The 20,946-nt window shown below is 30.1% G+C and overlaps 1 protein-coding gene across 3 annotated transcripts in view; it reads right to left on the bottom strand.

The window, feature by feature from the left end:
- Positions 1-20,946, bottom strand: part of LOC107442412 (hexosaminidase D) — a 206,672-nt gene that overhangs the window by 58,989 nt on the left and 126,737 nt on the right. The window contains exon 1 of one of the 3 annotated variants that reach the window (XM_043043134.3): positions 13,165-13,600. The exons of the other annotated variants lie outside the window; for them this stretch is intronic. The gene's annotated coding sequence lies outside the window, so the exon portion shown is untranslated. Of the gene's footprint in view, positions 1-13,164; positions 13,601-20,946 lie in introns of those variants that run through there. 3 annotated transcript variants of the gene reach the window in all.

Genomic DNA, 20,946 nt, shown 5'->3' with positions numbered 1-20,946 from the left:
CTTATGGTAAAACTAAAAAAACCGACATTGTAACAAATAAGAATAGAAAGAAAAAAATGGTTTGACCATATCTTAAAATTTGACTCAGAAAGAAGTGTTAGAAGATAATTAGACGAAAAGCCAGGAGGGTCAACTTTAAGAGGAAGACTTGTTATTACTAACTGCAAGAAAAAAATGTTCAACAGCAACAATCTTAAATGAAGCCAGGGATCTTTAAGGGATTAAGCTCCAGAAAGATGATTAAAGGGTAGAATTTTTTCCCTTTGGAGAGTTTTTGAACTAAAATATTAATTATTAAAATACAAACCACTTAAACTATGGCGAATAGTAGGGTTTTTCATACCGTTTAGGAAAGACATAAAATGTTATAGGATCTTTTATATCTGCTTATTTTGTTAGGCATTTGTCCTGAAACCCTAGTGGCTGGACTATGTTTTTCACATCGCTACTTTTTATAAGCAACTTAACCACGGAAGACAGCTACGTTCGTAAATTTAGCTGGGTTTGCAAAATAACACATACTTTTTAATCTTATTGCAGTCATAAAGATTTTAAAACTACCAAAACGAGATCTTATTCTCTACTTGCAAAAATTTAAAAAAAAAAAATGCGCTAGAGGGCACGAGCAAAGATAAAAACATTTTTGAAAAGCTCTGCAGATTACTTCCAAAAGCAATTTTTGTAAATCCTTAAATCCGCACAATTTATAAAGCTTCCGAGGAGAGAAGTTGTAAACAGTAAACAGAAGTTGCCATAGCGAACAACAAAAAACATTTTCCAAGACGCATGCAAGCGGACAAACAGTGAATTTTTAACGAAATAAGACCATATTTCAAAGAATAACTCCCTTTTGATACAAAGCTCCAGACTTCTTCAGAAGTTACATACATTTTTAATACCAGTATACTCAGTTTTTAAATCGCATTTTACGAAAAGCTAAAGTAGGTGCTTTTGAAAGTATCTTGAAGTCCCAAAATTGCCATGCATTTATACACAGACTTATAAGCTTCGTTGATATGATATATACCGTAAATAAATAAATTCTAATGCAATTCAATAGTAAAATCTGAGAAACAAAAATATTTGTATTCACTTTAGGAAAAAAAAAAAAAAAAGAGAGTTCGAATTTAAATACATCTTTGGATTCTCTACTCCCTCTATTTCAATATATCACTAAAAATAATAACAGCGATAAAAAACAACGACAGGGGATTTAAGAAAGAAAAAAAAAACCGGGAAAAGGGCCGAATGTTTGGCCAAATATTCGGCAAAAGAATCAAGTTTGCCGAATTTTTTATTCGGAGGGAAATTTGAAGGCATTTAATAAAGAATAATCTAAAATCGCATTTTCTTACAATTACAATACAGAACCCGTTATCCGGAAATCAGAAAACCGGAAAACCAAAAAACCGGAACGAAATTCGATTAGTTTTCCCGTCATTTTTTAAAAAAAAAATTTTTTTTTTCCTCATAAGATTTTAGGATTTTTCGTTCGTTTTTGAAAGATGTTTACCTTACCATCATTTTGGAAACAATCATTAGTGTATTACTTCATCGTTTTTTCTTCTTTTTAAGATTATTTCCATTTTTTTTTTTAGTTGGGTTTAACTATAAAAAAAAAACGGCTTTTTGTAGCGATTCAGAAAACCGGAAAAATCAGTTATCCGGAATATCGATGGTCCCGATCGTTCCGGATAATCGGTTCCCTACTGTATTAGAAATTATCGTTTCTACATTTATACAATAATTGTTTCTACAAATATTTGTTAAGTTCTAAAACTTATGTTTCGAAAAACAAAAAAGCGAAATTTGAAGAACCATCAGTTAGTTGTTGTGTAATACTGATATTTTTAAACTTATATTCAGGCAAGTCGATTTTGCCATTTTTACAACACTTTATGTTTCGAAAATTGAGATTTTTTTCTTCATTTGTTACATTTTTGCTTGTTTTATTTAATAAATAAAGAGCAGTATTTTAATGGAGCGTTTTTAATAATTATTCATTTATTGTTACTTATTTCCTGTGGTACGAGAGATAACCGGTAACTTAGAAGAAAACTATCATTTTCAACGTTAAAGTTATATTTCAGAACTAAGAACAAATTTTTATCTGTTTCTCTTTTGCTTTTTTATTAACTTTACTTTTTATCAGCGTTTTTATTAAGACAGCATTTTCTAAAGAGCGTTTCTAATGAACGTTATTCTTTTATGGTCGCTTTTTTTCTAATAATACAGCAATGTGAAAAAGTTAAATTGAGATTTTTATCGTTTAAAATTTAGTACGATTTTTGTTTTAGTTTCTGGCTAGTTTTTTCTTTTTCAAAAACACGAGAATGAGTGAAAAGAACGATGTTTTTTTGAGGAATTATCCCCATATTGATTTTATAACTTTATTTTATATTATTTATTTATTTTTTGTCTTACACGTTATTACATAGAATTTTCTTTTTAGCAATTTTACACAACAAGAAACAATCAAATGGAGACTTTAATATATAGTTCTAAATAAAACTTATTTTATTTCGTCTTTATCAGCATTGTTCATGAAAAACCAAAACAAATAATGAGTTCAAGGCATTTGTAATAGTGACTTTTAACTCAAAAGACAAGGCGCTTCAATATCAAGCTCCCTAACTCGCCTTCAAGGAAACGTTTTGAGTAGAACTAGCCCATACATGCTTCACGCGGAATGATAACAAAATAAATAAATAAATTAAGAAAGAAAATTTCTCTCAGGTAGAATACACATCCTTTAAAGAGTTGGGGGAAAAAAAAACTCCAATCATTTTCGAAATCCTGCTAAATATGATTTCGATCACGACAAACAATAGATAATGGCACCAATTTTTTTTCTTTGTGCTGAGGAAATAGCTCAGTTCCGTTCCCTGTCTGCTGGTTGGGAAGAATGTCCCAAATAATTCGAAAAATAGAAGAATTTCGAGATAAACTTCTAAAAAGCGGTCGGCGAATATTGCCTCAGGTCCTACTAAACGAAAGACAAGAAGCCACCCAGCAACATCAGGTGGAGATAGGATTTATTTACCTTTTCATCCCTATATTTGGCTTCGAAGTCAAACAATGATTTATTTTAAAAGAAGCGGTATTTCTTATTTTTTTTGGGGTGAAAAAGTAGATGGAACAGGATTTAAACGCCCATACAACCTGAATAAAATTTAATTTAAACATTTTTTTTCTTCAAAACTCCTACAAAAAAAAAAAAAAAAAAAAAAAAAAAGAAGTTTAATTGTCCTCTAGCAGTGCTATAATTTTAACACCATCTTGAAGAAAATAATTATCGATGCTCTAGAACGGACAAATAAATTAAATATTTTAAAAGTTATTATACGGTGGGCCTATGTCCATAAGATCGTGAGTTCGATCCCAGCCGACCGAAGACTCCCCGGGTAGTAGGTGGTGACTTACGCACGTTAACACGTTGAATGCCCGTTTGGCCACGGTAAATAACTACAAATTAAATCTGCGACAGACAGACAGCAAGACATATTTTGCTAGTTTTTTAAAAGGTTTAGCATGATATATATGAAAAAAATGGTGAATTATATAAGCCTACGAATTGTTTAGAAATAGTGGTGGATATAAATTTATTAAATAATCTTGGCTTCGCCGGTCACCGGTGACCCTCATGGCATTCAACGTGGCAAATCTGTCGGGGTCACAAAATCCTCCAAGTTCCCATAACAAATCAATACGACATGTGGATGAATGAATGGATGGATGTATGAATGGGTTAAAACGGGTTGTGACGTGAGTGTGGCTGAAATCGTATTCTTGGCCCTAAAGAGCGCCACTGAAAAACAAGAAACGCACCCTCTGCCTTAAATTCGCTTGGTTTCATCAGGCAGGCTTACTGATATTTGCAAGTAGCATTAGGAGCAACAACAACAGAAATTATTACATTAAAAATAAAAAACCGCCCATTTGGCGAGATTGTTCCACCTAGATGAAAATTACCAAAATCAATGAATAATTTGCACTATGATGTGATTCGAAACAAGATTCGAAACTTCGAAAGGAATTGATTCCAATGATTCGAACCACTTTGATGATTCGTTTTGCCAAACTCTACTCTAAAGTAGGTATCTCAGACGACCAGCTGACTCGCCTACAAACCGCTTAGTCGTTCCACACTGTTTCGAAATATTTAGATTTAGACCAAAACAAAGAAAATAAATTATAGACGAACATTTTTGTACGTGTAGATCTCACTTCATTAAAATAATATTATTTAATATTCTTTTATCAAACATACAGTTTTATTTTTTTTCTCTTTTATTTTATTTATATCAATAATCAAAATCAACTCAAAAAAATTCTCATTAAATGCTAATAATTTATGTATGAAGACAAAATTATTTTTTTCTCTCTCTCTTAGTTAATATATAGTTAAAGTTATACAAATACACATTTATTAATTTACGATTAATAAAATTGTTCTAGAAAAATAATACCATTTTTTTTCTTCATTTGGGAAATAAAAACAGTGCCCGGCATAAAAAATATATAAATTTGTTATTTTGAAAAGAGATCACGATATATTGTGAATATCGATATTTTCAAAGGATATATGATATATTAATAATTCCAATTTCGCCCCAGTACTAGTAATCTCTCCTTCCTTTGACCTTACGCGCATGCGTCGTTCCAAAGATGAATTAAACTACAGCTTCAACGGCAAAAATAGTTGCCGAGAGAATCTGAATTTTTTCAATTTTTTATACTTTTAAAAATCAATTAAAAATCTTTCAAATTATCCGCTTTTCTTCTTTCGGGTCTTAAATTCAAGGGATGCATATGTTTATCTTTGGCAACGCAATTTTTAATATGAGGATAAAAAAATAAAAAAAGAACAAAATTTATTTATAGTGCATTGAACTTGCAATATTGAATAGATTATTCTTCTATATCCTAAATATTTCCTCGTTAACGTGTTTTCAAACGCATAATTTAAGAGAAAAAGGCTTACACTTATATTAAAAATCAACTATAAATAGTCAATGATTTCGAAATATTCCATTAGTAATCGAAATTTCGTGTCATCTACGATATCAAATAAACGGAAATTTTTTTATTTCACGAGAAAAATGCATTTTCATTTTAAATTCCGCAATAAGAGCATTCTGAAACACAATTTTCTATTAAATTTACTCTTGCCAAGTGCAAAAATATTTCTATCAACTACAAAACAAACTTTCACGTTATTAAAGGGAAAAAAAAGAGCACAAAATATTAGTGAAAAGTGTTCTACCATGAATCAAACGATCGAAGTTTTCAACCACTAAAAACCCCTACAAATGATCCTAATCTCTGTGAGAACAAATTAGTAACCCTAGAGAAAGATGGATCATAGTTGGTTGTCACTTTTAGAACTCATGCTGAAAGAGTTCTGCACTGTAATTTAGAACGTTTGAAAAATCTTCGAAACTCACATGAGAAAAAGAAGTTTGATAAATAGCTGGAGCTATATGTGAGGTTAGGTTAGGTTAGGTTAAAGGGCGATTCGAGTCATTTTTTAACAGTTGAAAATGGGCGGTATCGGGATTGTATCTTTCGATCCATCTTTTTATGGAATAAATGTATATTCAACCACACTTAAAAGGAGTACCCAGTACGAAGCACAATATATACAAAATACTTCTTTATACTCCAGAATTTAAACTTTCCTGTCGATAATAAGATGTTATTTATAACCGTTGTTGTACAGACTACCCAATTTTTTTGAGTTTGCTGCTACCAATGTTCAACTCCATAGCTTTGTAATTTTGAACCCAATCCAGAAGACAAGGGAACTCATGGGCCAAGTACTGGAGGAATTTTTGATGGAACTAACCCGCATTTGCGTTACATGGAGAGGAAAACCACGAAAACCTCCCACGGTTAGCCTAACGGCAAGGGGACTCTAACCCATTATCCGTCTACCACAGAGGATATTTTACGTCAGCAATCAGTGTTTTCCGGTGTCGCATGCTTAAATAATCTCTCTTGTTGCTTACAATATCTGAACTTATTATAATTCTAATTGACTATGCGACGTATCTAATGGAAATTACTGTAATCGAATGAAAAATACAGGATTTATTCAGAAAAATTCACTTTGACTTTTTTTTTCAGAGTTGAGGGAAATATATATTGTTCTGCGTTTGCAAAAAGATGCATTTGCCAAAACACAATTTTTTTCGCCGAATTTACGATTTTATCGCATTTGGCGAATGTTTAGCGCAGGCTCCGATTGTATTCACATACTTTCAAAGAAAAAAGAAAATTATAAGTACTATTCTTCTTCTTCTTATTTTTTTGTGAAATAGAATGTCATTTGTAATGGACTTAAAAGGACGCCATATCACGGGAAATTCTTTCCACGGGAACTTCTGTTTCATCTCCATTGATATCCAATATATTTTAAAATTTAACTACAGAGAAAGTAAAGTTTTAAATGGCAAAAAATGTTTTTAATAAATTGAAATACAAACAAACAATTGCAGAATTACTTTACCTCACTGTAATACCGCCATAATTTGTTTTCGCTTAACATTTTTTTCAGCAGTTGAAACTTCAAGGTTTACTCTAAGCTTACTCAAACTCACTTTTTCTATACTTATTACTATTAAATTACTCATGTAGGAGAAAGAGGATTCGCCTTGAAGGGTTTCTTTCGCTATATAGCGTCTTCTTTAAAAGTCTCATTAGAGGGAGGGTAAGAACGTAAATTTTTATTAAAAAAAAAAAAAAAAAAAAAAAAAAAAAAAAAAAAACATAAATGCAAAACAAGTTTTAGCAAATTTTAAATATATAGAATGTATATAGATGGATTAGTTTAGAATGCAAAATAACAATTTAAAAGAAATAAAAGTAAAATTGTAATGAACTGTTACATTTAGGCCTGTTAGAATCTATAGCAAAACTTTCAGTTTCTAAAACAACTATACTTATCATCCAACTCAATTTTTAGCTTAAGCAATTTATATTCAGGGAGATTTTCAAGTTAGTTTTCAACGATGGCGGAGCGAGGAAAAGTTAAATAATTTTTAATTTGAGCAGAGGAAAAAAACGGTTAACCTTTGAATACTGTAACAGTTTTTTAGAGACTTTGAATTTCGAGAAAATGCTAAACTAGTCAACATTTGAAAAAGTAACATAACAATAGAAAAAATACTCAATAGAGCGAAAACACACTCTATTGTTGGTGGTCCTACCCAGCTTGTGGGATTTGAGGGCACTTAAATAAAAAGTGCAGGTACCTAATTATAAAAATGCAGTTACAAAGAGACATTTTTGAAAAAAATGATTAAATTTCTTAGGATTTTATTTAACTAACCTTCCTACTGGCAGACAGTTTAAAGGAACGTTAGGGATTTTTAAATTTCGCCAATTGCAAGCTTGAAAACAAATAAATGCAAGACATCATCTATATTATATCAACGTATATTTTTCAAAGATATTTAATTTACTCAAAAGTCACTTAGAATCTCCATTTACTCAGTTTCTCACTTAACATTTGGAGGAAGCAGTAACAGAGGCCATGGACCAAGATTGGCTGTAGCGCCAGGGAGTCATGTTATGGTACTTGTTTCTACCGTAATTAAATAAACATCATTGGTCAAGATAGCAACGCGATTTGATACGAAACTGATTAATACAAAAAAAGTAACATTACAAATTTTTTAATATAATGTGAATATGAACAATTAACAAAAGTTTTTTTCATTCATTAATTTTATTGAAAAATTATCACAATTAATAATAAAATAATTTTTAACTCAAACAAAAGAAAATCAACAATTGCAAAACAACCCTGGCGATACATTTAAAATTCTTTTATTCTTATTTTTATTCAACTTCTCCTCTACCTTTTGAATAAATTTGAATATTACGAATTTTTTTTAGAGCGAGAACAGAAAAAAAAACAACAAAAAAAAGTCTAAAACCAAACATTAACTCATTAAAAACATTATGCATTGACCTTGTCTGGTATATCAACACCTGCCGGGAATTAAAAGAGCAAGTAAACATTAATGATGAGGAAATAAAAAATAGCATGCAATGCAAAAACACCTGGTGTACGTTGAGATATGATCACGATGTCTTTTGTCCCGTTTAAATCAAAAGCCACGCTTTAATTGTATTTAAAAAGTACTGTATCATCTATTCCTAACAATTATTCGTTTTTTATTAAGAATAGATGCAATATACATTTACATGGTGTAATTCTAGCAATAATTTTTATAAGCCTGAACAGAATTACAAAATGCTTCTTAGTTATACGCGTTTTTGAGCAATTAGGACCACTAATTTTTATTGGTTTAGGAGTGGTTTCGAGCGTTTATTTTCTTTGGATTTGCAGCATCAGTTTTAATTGCGTTTATTTTGGAGTAGTTCGTAGTGTAGGATGAATTTTATTTGTTTTGTAGAAGTTTGGTTAGTTAATTATAATTGGTTTTGTTGTAGTTTGAGGGACCGTTCAAATATTACGTAAGTAGCTAAGGAGGGGAGAGGATTTGTAATTGGGAAATGAGCAATGCTTAAGCAGGACACTTTTTTTTTCTTCAAAATTTTGTAAAAAAGCAAAATAAAATAAGCAACAAAAAAAAAAATGCAAATGGAAAAATTTTGACTATGAAACAATAGAATTGGGATGAAAAGAAAGTGGAAAAATTTCTTAAAGAAAATTCGAATCAAAATTACATAAAATAAATTAAAACGTGAACTTAATTTAATTTCAAAGTTACATATATTTATTTGAATTTAATCCCGAAGTCAGATTAATACAGTAAACGTCAAAATAATAACCGTTATTTTATAACCGTCGTTGAATAGCCGACCCAATTTTATGGGTTTACGACTACTACGTTCAACTCCGTAGCCCAATTTTGAACCCAATCTAGAAGACAAGGAAACTCCTGGATCAGTACCCCCAGAGGTATTGATTTGCTATGGGGAGCACTTTGCGACTAGACAGATTTAACGTGCATCAGTCACCATTTACTACATGGGGAGTCTCCGGCCGGCGGGGATCGAATCCACGAACTTTTGGACATGGACCTAGTACCCTACCAACCTATCCTGGCCTCAAACATTTGTATTTGTAGAAAATGGGATTTTCTGAATCAGAAAAATCAGGGAAAAAAAAGCTCAAAATAAGGACAAATAAGATCAAAATATTTTTAATCTGGCAAAATAGGGCACACAAAGACAATTGCAAACCCTGTATTACAGAAAAGAGTCTAAAGTTCCGAGAAGAAAAAAAAAGATAGCAAAGTTGGATTACTTTAAAGAACTTAATGGAAGCACAGGGAATAGGCCGCTATTTTTATAAGCAACATTATAGTCAAATATTCAAGGACCCTACTTATGTCTCCAGAGATCTACACTGAATTAACAATTATCTCATATTCAAAATGGCAGACACAATTAATGCTTTGGTTAAACTTTTATTTAAAAACAAATAACGAAAGCGACGAAAAACAATAAGTAACACAATCCACATGTCAAGGATTCAAATTATTCCTATCTGACTACGCGCGCTATCTCCTCCACTAGAGGAAACTATCTGGTCTAGTATCAAAAGGAAAAAGATAACCAGCTCCATTACAATGCATGCATCAATAAACTTAGAGATATTATTTAAACAAAAATTCTAACAGATATAAATAAATAAATAATTGGTTTTAATAGTATTTTTAAACTACAGGACGATATTTAACGTAGACGGATTTAAGTATTTTTGGTCACTTTAATTTTATGTATTTAGCTGTCATACTGATTGGAATTCATTCTTGTAAAATGTATAATATGGAAGGTAAAGAAGGGGAAAAAATACTTTTTTTTAGAAGGATAAATGTTATAACACTTAAACACAATCTATAAAATATTAGTTTAAATTTTATGCATCTCCTAAGCCTACCAGCTTTGTTCAATAAGATGAGTATATAGTCAAGAGTAGACATATGATCGTGAAGAGTTAAAGCATTTGCCAAAGACCCGAGCCATAAATAATGACAGAAAATGTGATTTACACCTAGAAAAATGTAGCCTAGAAGTAACTAAATTTATAAAAGAGATAAAAAAAAATAATTAAAAAAACTTTTGGCTATTATTTTTTCAGTTTTTTTTAAAAACAATTTTTGATGCAATATCACAAAAAAAAAAAAAAAAAATTCTTTCTTTTCTTACATATTGTAGGTTAATTTAATAGTTCATTTATAGGACGTCCACTCGAAGCCCTGTGTGTACGAGCTCCGTATTTATTTAGCCGTCACCGTCTGCGTGAAACTGTTTTTACATTTGCCTATAAAATAACAACACTAAAAGTGTACTTTGAATTTTTTTTTCTAAATAATTATTAAATCTATTCGTCATTGTATTTAAATAAATCATAATATAACATTATGCATGTTTGTTACTACTTAAGATGCAATTTAACATTTGAAATATTTATTATTTTTTAGTTCGCTAAGATTTGAGGTCCACGTACGTGTACCTAAAATTATTAACCATTTCGTCAATAGTGTAATGACTTACGGGAGTCAAATAGAAATTCGGAACTGTAAAATATTTTTTTGTTATATTCCTTTATACTTCAGTGGTGAAGAAGTTAAATGGAGCAGAAAGCAATAAAGAAAGAGTCAAAGTTTTTTGAGCGATAAAATTGATTGAGTGAATTTTGCAGTGATAAAACTGATTAACCGATCATATTTCCCTACATTACAGCAGCCGATTAACTATTTCAAACGAAGTTTTACTTAAATATGCAGTTGGGTTTGAAAAAAAAACAACAACATGAGTTCACTTAAATGCCACGTTATTCTAATTAGAGCTGTGTAATTAGTTGCATCGGCACCATTGGCATGGGTATACATTTCTCTTAATAATTTGAAATCTCTATAAGTCCCCCTCAATATTTCAGACTAAAAATTATCATCAATTAAATTGCTTTAAGTTTCAAACAAGTATATAAAGATATAAAAACAAATAAAATTAGTAATCTATATATATATTTCTCTTACACGGCGACAAAAAAAAGCCTCATTACAACTCTCCGAATGGCAACGCTAGAAAATCGACTAATCCTTATCCGCTAAAAATGTCACATGCCAAATCTAGCTGAGATGGTTCAACATATAGCGCTTTTAAAAACGGAAACTGAAATAACCAGAGTGTAAAATATTATGTGCTTATGCGCATTGTATTTTTTGTTAAATAATAAATAAATTATTTAATATATATCAGTTTGTAGAAGGTAACGAGAAGAGTTTTGTGGTTGCTATGGTGACTATTTAGAATGTTAATTTTTTTTTTTTGAGTGAGTGTGAGATTTGTCTTTTGGAACTGAGATGCTGTAATTTTATTGTTTAGTTAATAAATCTTCCTTTTATATTAAACGTGATAGTAGTTTCCTTATTTATTTAATTCGAAGTCCTTTGAGTTTTATTTGAGGTCAGTTTATTTTGTATATTTTGACAAGAGAGATCATTCTCACCAAATGTCATTTCTTCCGAAATTGAATGGCTTGTTTATGCAGGTTTTTCCATTGCAATTCACTTATTTCAATTTTTAATAGACTTAATTATAGCCAAAATTTTAACCTTTTTAAAGAGATATCAGTTTTAGAAATTTTATCTTAAGATTTTATACTATAGCACATTTCTAATAGGCTTAACGAATTACATGTCATTTATTTGAATTCAAATTTATTTTAATGACTTAGTATTTACTAAAAAAGATGTAATTAAAAAAAAGTTGTTATATGGATTTGAATGATTGTTTTGAATTCTTAGAATTTTGTGTATTTGCAAGTTAGTAGCGAGCGAAGCAAACCATATAAGATTACGTAGAAATTTTCGGGGGTTGGCGAGCGTTAGCGAGCAGGGGGCGCAGCCCACTAGTTCTAATTAATAATTAAAAGGGCCGGGATAGCCTGGTCGGTAGGGCGCTGGGCCCATATCCAAGAGGTCGTGGGTTCGATCCTCGCCGGCCGAAGACTCCCCGTGTAGTAAATGGTGACTGATGCACGTTAAATCTGTCGAGTCTCAAAGTCCTCCATGTTCCCACAACAAATCAATAGCTCTGGGTGTACTGATCCAGGAGTTTCCTTGTCTTCTGGATTGGTTCAAAATTACAAGGCTACGGAGTTGAACGTTAGTAGTCGTAAACCTATGAAATTGGGTCGGCTGTTCAACGACGGTTATAAAATAAAATAAAATAAAATTAATAATTAAAGAAATAAGCCTTTTGAAGGTAAGTATTTTTTTTGTTATGCGTGAAACTTATAAAACTATAGTGAATGTGTAATTTTATTTCATCCCAATCAAAAATCGGGCCCATGTGACGCTCCTGGTTAGTTGTAATATTTGAGCGATTGAGACAACTTAAAACTCCATTTAAAATCACATTTTGTATTATAACAGTTGTAAAAATAAATTTTAGAAGTATATATTCGTACAAAACATTAAAAAACCATTACAAGAAATAAACTACAAGTCAATATCTCACATGCACACTAGTATATGTATATAAATGTCTTGTGACAAAAAAAAATTGTTAACTGTTTAGTGGAACTAGGATACAATTAAGAAGAGTACAATAAATTCATTCGCATTTCATGTTAAGTTAGTAACTTAGCAAAATAAATTTAGTTTCCAAATTTATAAATTAAAAGTTAACTTATAAAAAATTCATATAATAATCTCTACTTTTTAATAGTTTTAATGATTTTCTGTCTGTTTCTTCACTAATTCATTTAAACATAAGCTCAATAACGTTCAAACGCTCTCTAAGTTAGCGATATAATTTAAATGATTCTCATAATTTTCGCTCGATTAATTTCATTTATATAATTAATAAATTCTGGTCTAAATAATTTTCAGAAGACTCTTTTAATCCACAGGACCAAACTTTAAGCTAACCGGAGTAGAGCAGTTTTTTTCAAAGACTCAAATGCAGCTAAATGTCTTCGTCTCCGACGTCCTGCTTTCAATTGTTAATAACATTTTGAGTGGGCCAATTAAGCGTTGAAAGCACAAAGAGCAAAATGATGGAGATAAAAAAAACAGTAACATAATACCCCATATGAAGGTTACTAATTATTCAAATCCATGCATACAATAAACTGGTTTCAAAAGAAATAGAAGAGGACGATAACTTACTTACCAGCTAACATAAAGAATCAAACTCTGCAGAGACATGTTTTCAACGAAAATCCGGGATGCATTTATGCAATTAAAAAAAAAGATACAGTGCTCATTCACAAAAATGTCCCGACGAAGGACCGCGAAACTTGAATTATACTCCTAAGAGAGGGAAAAATGGAACGTTGTAAACGTAGTTGCGGTGATATGAAAGAACACAAACAAAAAGAGAAAAACGTCGGCCCTGAAAAAGAACACAAATACACACACACACGCCACTGATAATACCACTGCGGTAGTTAGCAACCAGCGGGAACTACGCTTGCATCGCTCTGAATAGGCTTCGCGACTTGTATCCGCTTTCGCTGCAGAAGTTGAGTGACTTTTGGCGAAGGATGACCGGATTTGGCGACGTTGAAAAAGGTGATTTTTCGAGGCAAGGGCGGCGCGATAGATACTGCGGCTTTAATGACTCCGTCATATCGCCTCAAAAATTATCAATACTTATTGTAACATTGTAAATATAAGATGCTGATTATTTTCGCATATAGAATATTATCGAAAAATAATCAGTTTATTTCGCAATCATTGATGAATGGAATCGGCGTAGAGAATAGTTGATTTGTACTCGGTATTGCAAAAAATTGTTTCTCAGAAATTTAGAGCACGAATCAGATGAATTTTATTATTATAATTGTAGAAATGCAGTCTAACTAATGCTGATTTTTTAAAAGTGTTTATTGTATTACAAATTATGATGCCAAAATTAAAAAAATTAATGGACAAAGAATCTGAGTTTGATTTTACTTTTCAAAGAAGGGAGAAAAATCAGAAAAAATATTTTTTAAGTAGGGTTATAAGTGGGTAGGTGGGGCGCATAAAAAATTGTGACATTTTGCGGGGAAAATGATATATAATTTAGTCAAACAACAATGATATGCTAAGGGGCGCCGGGAGGTCACGGGATATCGCTTCGGCCTCCCAAATAAATATTTTCGGCGAATTTCGTCTGGCCGTATGGCATTTACGAAGAATCATTTTCTCTTATTTTATTTAGAAAACAAATAATGAAATTATGAACAAAGCGTCTCACTTTGTTTAAGTTTCTAATATTTTGGAGTAGCCTTTTATGTAACAGGGGTGATTGTGAACCCAAGTCAAAATTCCGGAAAATTTCCTGAATTTGAAAAAAAAAAAAAAAACAACAAAAAAAAAGTTTAAATTGAAAAATTAGAAAAAAATTTAAACAAGGTTTTTTTTCCCTTTTCTCAATATTTCTTAGTTTACTAAAAATATATTTAAAATTTTACACATACCTATACCATTTACACATACCTATGATGACCTGGAGAAGTAATAAAAATTTACAAATATGTCTTTTTTCTTTTCTTTTTTTTTTTGAGTTATGATTATAACAACTATTTAGTGATAAAAAATGAATATTAATCATGTATATAAGCTTATAAAGTATCTCTGTGGCTCTCCCTTACAAACAAATTAAATAAACTGTGTTTTTAAGTTCCACCTTTAACCTTGATTTCCGGAAACTTAAGTGATCAATGATTTTTTGAAACGTCTGGACTTTCGATCTCCGGAAACTTCCGGATCACTGTTAGCGAAAAATCCAGAAATCAGGATTTTTTCCGGAGCACAATCAGCACTGATGTAATCAATATGAAAAAATTTTACGACATACAAATTGGGATATTAAAAAAAATTATAAGAAAAAAATGAGGAAATTCAAAGAATTGCGCCAGAACTTTAGGGAGTAGCGGGCGATAGCGAGCAGAAAGCAGAGCTCTCCTGCGATTTATAAAGAAAATATTAACAAATATGTGCCGATATAAATTACGTGTCCATTAAATTGGTGAGAGGCTCTTACAAAAACCCTTCAAAGCTACGAAAAAAAAGTAAAAATTAATTCTAACTGCGAATTATCAATAGTAATTTTAAAGTAATCATTTTTATTTCATCTGTTTATATCTTAGTTTAATTTAATTTATTGAATTATTATGTATATTAATTGGAAGAATTCGGCATAAAGTTACGTTTACTATATCCGCCTCTACTTTATTAGGTTAACTTTTTAAATTCGCCAGTTTAATTTATTTTAAATAAGTTGAGCAAATTTTTTATTCATAATAAATTCTTTTTTTTAATTAACTGCTAAAACCATATTGTCATTTTAAGCCATAAAATAAGTTTCTCAGGATACTTACTTTATTCCTATCTGGTCTTCTAAGAGAAATGCCGAATACTAAATTATAAATTATTCATTTTATGGAATACTGAAAAATTATTTTTTCATCTTAGCTGCGAATAAATTAATTTCTTTTTTGATATTTATTTGTCAAATGGTTAATTATTTATTTTATTTTTTGATTAGAGTAAAAGTAACGCAGTTTCGTAACAGCCCTCTGTGTGCCAGGGGGTTCATGGAGATGAAGACTCCACTATGTGACCGATTGTTTTATATAAATATTAAAATAAGAAGAAAAAAATATCAGATCGTAATTAAAAAACTGTGAATATAGTCGTAACTCAAAATTTATTGGTCTTATTTTTTAAAAATTTATTGGTCTTATATATATTGTTATTTAATTATCTTACGCGCTCTGAATTAAAAATATTACAAAACAAAATATACAAAAGCTAATGAATTACATATTTATCAATGATTTGGTTAAATTCGAAGCTTCATTCGGCATTTCATTAGAAATTTCCGCCCTCCCGAAAGCGTAAGTCCACGGCGCTTTTCTCATTTATATGCTGCTTCATTGCAGTCTTAGTCCAACCTTAATCTATGCAATGTTAAAATTTAATTAGCGAAAAAACAAAAATAACGATTATACATCATTTTTTCCCGAATCTTATTTATTCAGCATGGCAATCTTATTTATTTTGCATGGATTCCAAAAATTTAGGCTTAAAAATATTTTATTCCCTAAAAGATTTTTTATTTTATTTAATTGTGTAGTACCTGTATGGAAAGAATAGTATACATTTGTGTACTCAAGATGTGAATAAAGCAGGGTTGGGGTTTTGGACAAGACACGTGGGTTTTACTGTCTTAAACTGGGTTTTACTGTCCTAAACTGGGTTTTACTGTCCTAAACATGGGTAAAACTGTCCTAAACTGGGAAATACTGTCCTAAACTGTCTTAAAGTGTCCAAAACGTTGAACTTTGGTAAAAGGTAAAAATTCTATTAGGTGTAACTATTGTACATATAATAATTACATGTATCAATAAATATTTGATATTTATACAATTTACTGTAATTTATTACAAGAAAATAATATAATATAGTAGGGAAAAGTTTATAATTTTTGAAGCTCCACAATTCAGTGAACAACAAAAGTGAATACCTAATCCTTTAAATATAAATATGCTTTTAATACTGATAAATAATATTTTGCATCAGGATAAATATGGCAATATTAAAAAATAATTTTTCTTAAAAAAAATACTAAATTTGTTCAAAAATTAACCTTTTATTTTTCACAATATTTTTTTAAAATTTTTTTATAATTTCTTCATTACAGGATGATAAAAAAGACATCTATTTTAAAAAAAATTGTTTTTAAATATAAATATATTAGTTTAAATTGAAAATAAAAAATAACTGAAAAATGTATTAACAGTTTTGAAGGGTATAACATCAGTTTCAGTTACTGACACTGGTGATGTATCACCCCTATGCTAAAAGAATTGAACATGAATGAAATAAAAGTATTCTTGAATAGTACTATAGATAAATAAGCCTGTTTATGACGAACCAAACACTTAGTCCCTAATATTTTATTTTTAACCTGTATGGCAAGGCCAAACTTCAGTTATGTACTATTGAATGAGAGGACCAATTGAACTAGATTACTGATTAATCTTCCTTTGTTTAAATTGAAGAGTCAAACAATATTAATAAAACATTATACTTTTAAAAACAATTATTCTCTAGTATATTTAATTATCAATATGTTATTAGTTCTATGTTTATTTTACCTCTTAAATATTGTTCAGATAAAATTGTGACATAATTTGAGTAAAAGGGTTTCGGACAGTTTAAGACAGTTTTGGACAAAGGGGTTTTGGACAGGACGGTTTAAACCAGGGTTTAAACCGTGGATTAATCCATTCTGTCCTAAACCTTGCCAACCCTGGAATAAAGATAAGATTTTTCCACTTCTGTAACAGATGTTTCGTTTCAAATTTTAACTACTAATACTACCTTTATTATTTTCTATTTTATTTCATTTTATAACCGTCGTTGAACAGCCGACCCAATTTTGGGTTCACGACCACTAATGCTTAGCTCCGTAGCCTTGTAATTTCGAACCCAATCCAGAAGACAAGGAAATTCCTGGATCAAGTATTAGGAGAAATTTGCCTTCGTGGAGGACGTTTTGATGGAATTAATCCGCACTTGAGTTACATGGACAGAAAAACCACGAAAACTTCCCACGGTTAGCCTGATGGAAAACTGATGTCGTAAAGTATCCCTGAGGATACTTTACGTCAACACTGTGTCGGTGCGAGCCGGGTGCAGAATTCGTATCGGCCAGCCATTGCTGGGATTCGAACCCGTTTCACCTCATTGGAAGGCGAACGCTCTATCCCCTAAACCACCACATCACGGCTCTTAGTATTTTCTAGGTCAATAATGTTGATTGCCAATTGACAATTTTAACAAAATCTTTAAAAAAAAGTCCAAAAAACTACCTTAAATAAAAAAATTATTATTTTTGCCAGTGTTTCACATTGACTGATAAAATTTTTTTTTCTCTTAATCATTACAATATATTCTTTGACATGGTATGAAAAACATTTCATGAAAGTTTTAAGGAACATTTAGAAATACTCAAAAAGTAGCATTCAAATTTTTTTTTTACTTATTATTTTTTAAAAATTTCGAATAAAGTAATTTTTTTTTCAAATACCCATCCCTTGCCCTTCCCCACCAAAAAAAATTATAAGCCATGTTATCAAACGAATGGATTAGGCAAAATTGTTCCAATAATAATAATAATAATAAAATAAAAAAAAAAAAAAGACAAGAAAAGAAATGAAAAGGGTATTAGGACTCTTTAATAAGCGAAGGGAGTAGAGACCTCGGGGCTTCTTATCCAGGGCCTCGAAATTTATCAAGAGAAGAATTTATGAGAGACGATGTAGTTTATTACTTTCACATTGAATGTTATGTATCTTACTTCCCGGTTGATCTGGACACCAGCCAACAGCTTTATTTCTTACCAAAAAAATTTTTTTTTCTTTTCAAAACCAGGAAATCATATGTTACTTATCATATACTAAGTAAAAAACAACTTGTATCCTATGCGAGAAAAAACTTTATGTTCAAAAGAAGGATGAGGTTTTGCCACTGTAATTTTTTACTGTAATTATTGCTTTACTAATACTATACATACCTAAACATAAACGTTACAATTATGAAGTGTTAGGAAAGATTAAGAAAATAATAAGTTCATTGGGCCAATAAGGGCCTGATTAGAAGGGGGCTTTTGGGGCTATAGCTTCCATCCCCCAAGTTTCTTAAGGCCCTGTAAGGGATCTTTGAAGTTTATGAATTTTTGAAATTTATGTTTTCAACCGTAATGTTTTACAATCTTTCTAAAGAATCATTAAAAATTGTATTGCAAATTTCGGAAATAAGAGCATTTTTTTATTTGTCTTTTATACTTCTGAAGCCCTTTTTAAGCTTCTACCCTTCGCAGTACTTTATAATTTTATCTAAAGTCTTTTTCTGAAACCATCAACAAAACAGGAGGAGGGGGGGGTTTGGTTGGTAAAAATATTACAAGTTTAGTAAAAATGCAAAATTTTGTTGAAACACGTCCAAAGAAACAAAATAATCTTCTAGTATTTCTTTAGAAATTTTTAAAAAAAAAAAATCAAAAACTGAAAACGTCTCTTTGATTATTTTCGGGTAGTGTAGATACTTGAATGCATTTTACATTTTAAATAAATTTTGCAAAAAAAAATTAAAGATTTCAAAAAGTTTTTTCTTTACGAATTTCTGTAAAAAAAATAGGGAAATTTTAACTACTTATGTATAAGTACTGCACCAATTTGCACATTAGCCCCAAGTCACTTTACACCCCAATACAATCAACCTTAGGCTCAATGAAGTTAACGGTTGTTTTTCTATTAATGATACTCTAGCTATTTTACCTATTAATGTAGCAACACCATATAACAAGTTCATAATATATTTAAAACTAATTCACATGATTCGTAAAAAATTCCCAATTAAAAACTAACACAGACCGCAGGAAATATGTTAATAGTCTTCTTGATGCAGTCCCCATTTAGAAACAATAAGTTAAACATTAAGGTATCTTAGATTTAATGGCCTTGAGGGGTAAGAGCATTTGACAATGTCAACCTTCATCTATCAAAAGATACCCCAAATTGAGTTAGCGTGTCTTATGTACTAGTGAATTGATGTTTAATAATTGTAGTGGTAGTTACGCCACAGCCTTTTATATGTTTTTCATATACAACGGCTTTCGAACTCAATTGATAAAATATTAGCGGCGATACGATTGTCATGGCTAATAGAATCTCAAACTAGCTCATTTGCAGTTAACTAACAGTCGGGTGTAATTTGTCAATGAATTCGGCAGTAACTAAGTATACAACCATTGTTAAAATGGCAAATAAAGTAGATTTAAATTAAGTTTTTAAGTATTATTAGTGACAACTAACGCATTATTAACGGTTCACTGATTTCAATGATTGGTTTACCCTGGAACCATTTGAAAAATTATAAAATTAATATCGTCTTGCATGGGAACTTTGTTTAAATGTTAAATTAACTTACGGTCAAGATGGTGATTTTCGGATTTCGTTCTAAACAGTCTAAAGGAAGCGTCTGCTATCAAATGTAACAAAATAATGTTGAAACCCAATGAAAGCACGAATAAAAATATTTAAAAAAAAATAATCTACGAATAAAAATATAAAAAATAATCTACGAATAAAAATATAAAAAATAATCTACGAATAAAAATATAAAAAATAATCTACGAATAAAAATATTTAGAAAAAAATAATCTATGAATAAAAATTTCAAAAAACAATCTACGTATAAAAATATTTAAAAAATTATTAATCTACGAATAAAAATATAAAAAAAATAATCTAAGAATAAAAAAAATAATCTACGAATAAAAATATAAAAAATAATCTACGAATAAAAATATTTAAAAAATTAATAATCTACGAATAAAAATATAAAAAAATAATCTAAGAATAAAAATATAAAAAAATAATTTACGAATAAAAATATTAAAAAAAATAATCTACATATAAAATTATTAAAAAAAATAATCTACGAATAAAAATTTTAAAAAATAATTTACGAATAAAAATCGAGACGAAAAGGGAAGGTACAGGAAGTGTCACTGGCAAATCATTAAAAAAGTAAAAAAATTTTTTTTATACAGTGATAAATTAACTTCCTTTAATATTAATGGAAGTTAATTTATATTTATTTTAAATCTACAGTTTGTTCAAATATCTTTTTCTTTACTTAAAAGTAGAGAGTTAAGATGTATCGAACATCTGTTAGGACGATACTTTACGTTCCCTGTCAAACAGTGAGAAAAGTCCCGATTAAGGGATTGAGGAAAAACTTTGACCAGCGAGGTATAATGCGCGAGAGGATGGTTTAAGCTCCCCTTTTTAATCCAGGATTGGTTTAAAGTATTTCAGTTTTGATTGGATCTTTAAGTCTTAATCTAACACAATTGGTCTTCTACTTTTAAGGGGTCGTTTTTTTTTAAAGA

The sequence above is a fragment of the Parasteatoda tepidariorum genome, chromosome 2 (assembly GCF_982258835.1).
Source record: "Parasteatoda tepidariorum strain Cologne lab strain chromosome 2, Ptep-v5.0, whole genome shotgun sequence".
Classification (NCBI taxonomy): Eukaryota; Metazoa; Arthropoda; class Arachnida; order Araneae; family Theridiidae; genus Parasteatoda; species Parasteatoda tepidariorum.
Note: the sequence above shows the minus strand (reverse complement) of the source record. Positions and strands in the feature narration are given on the sequence as shown.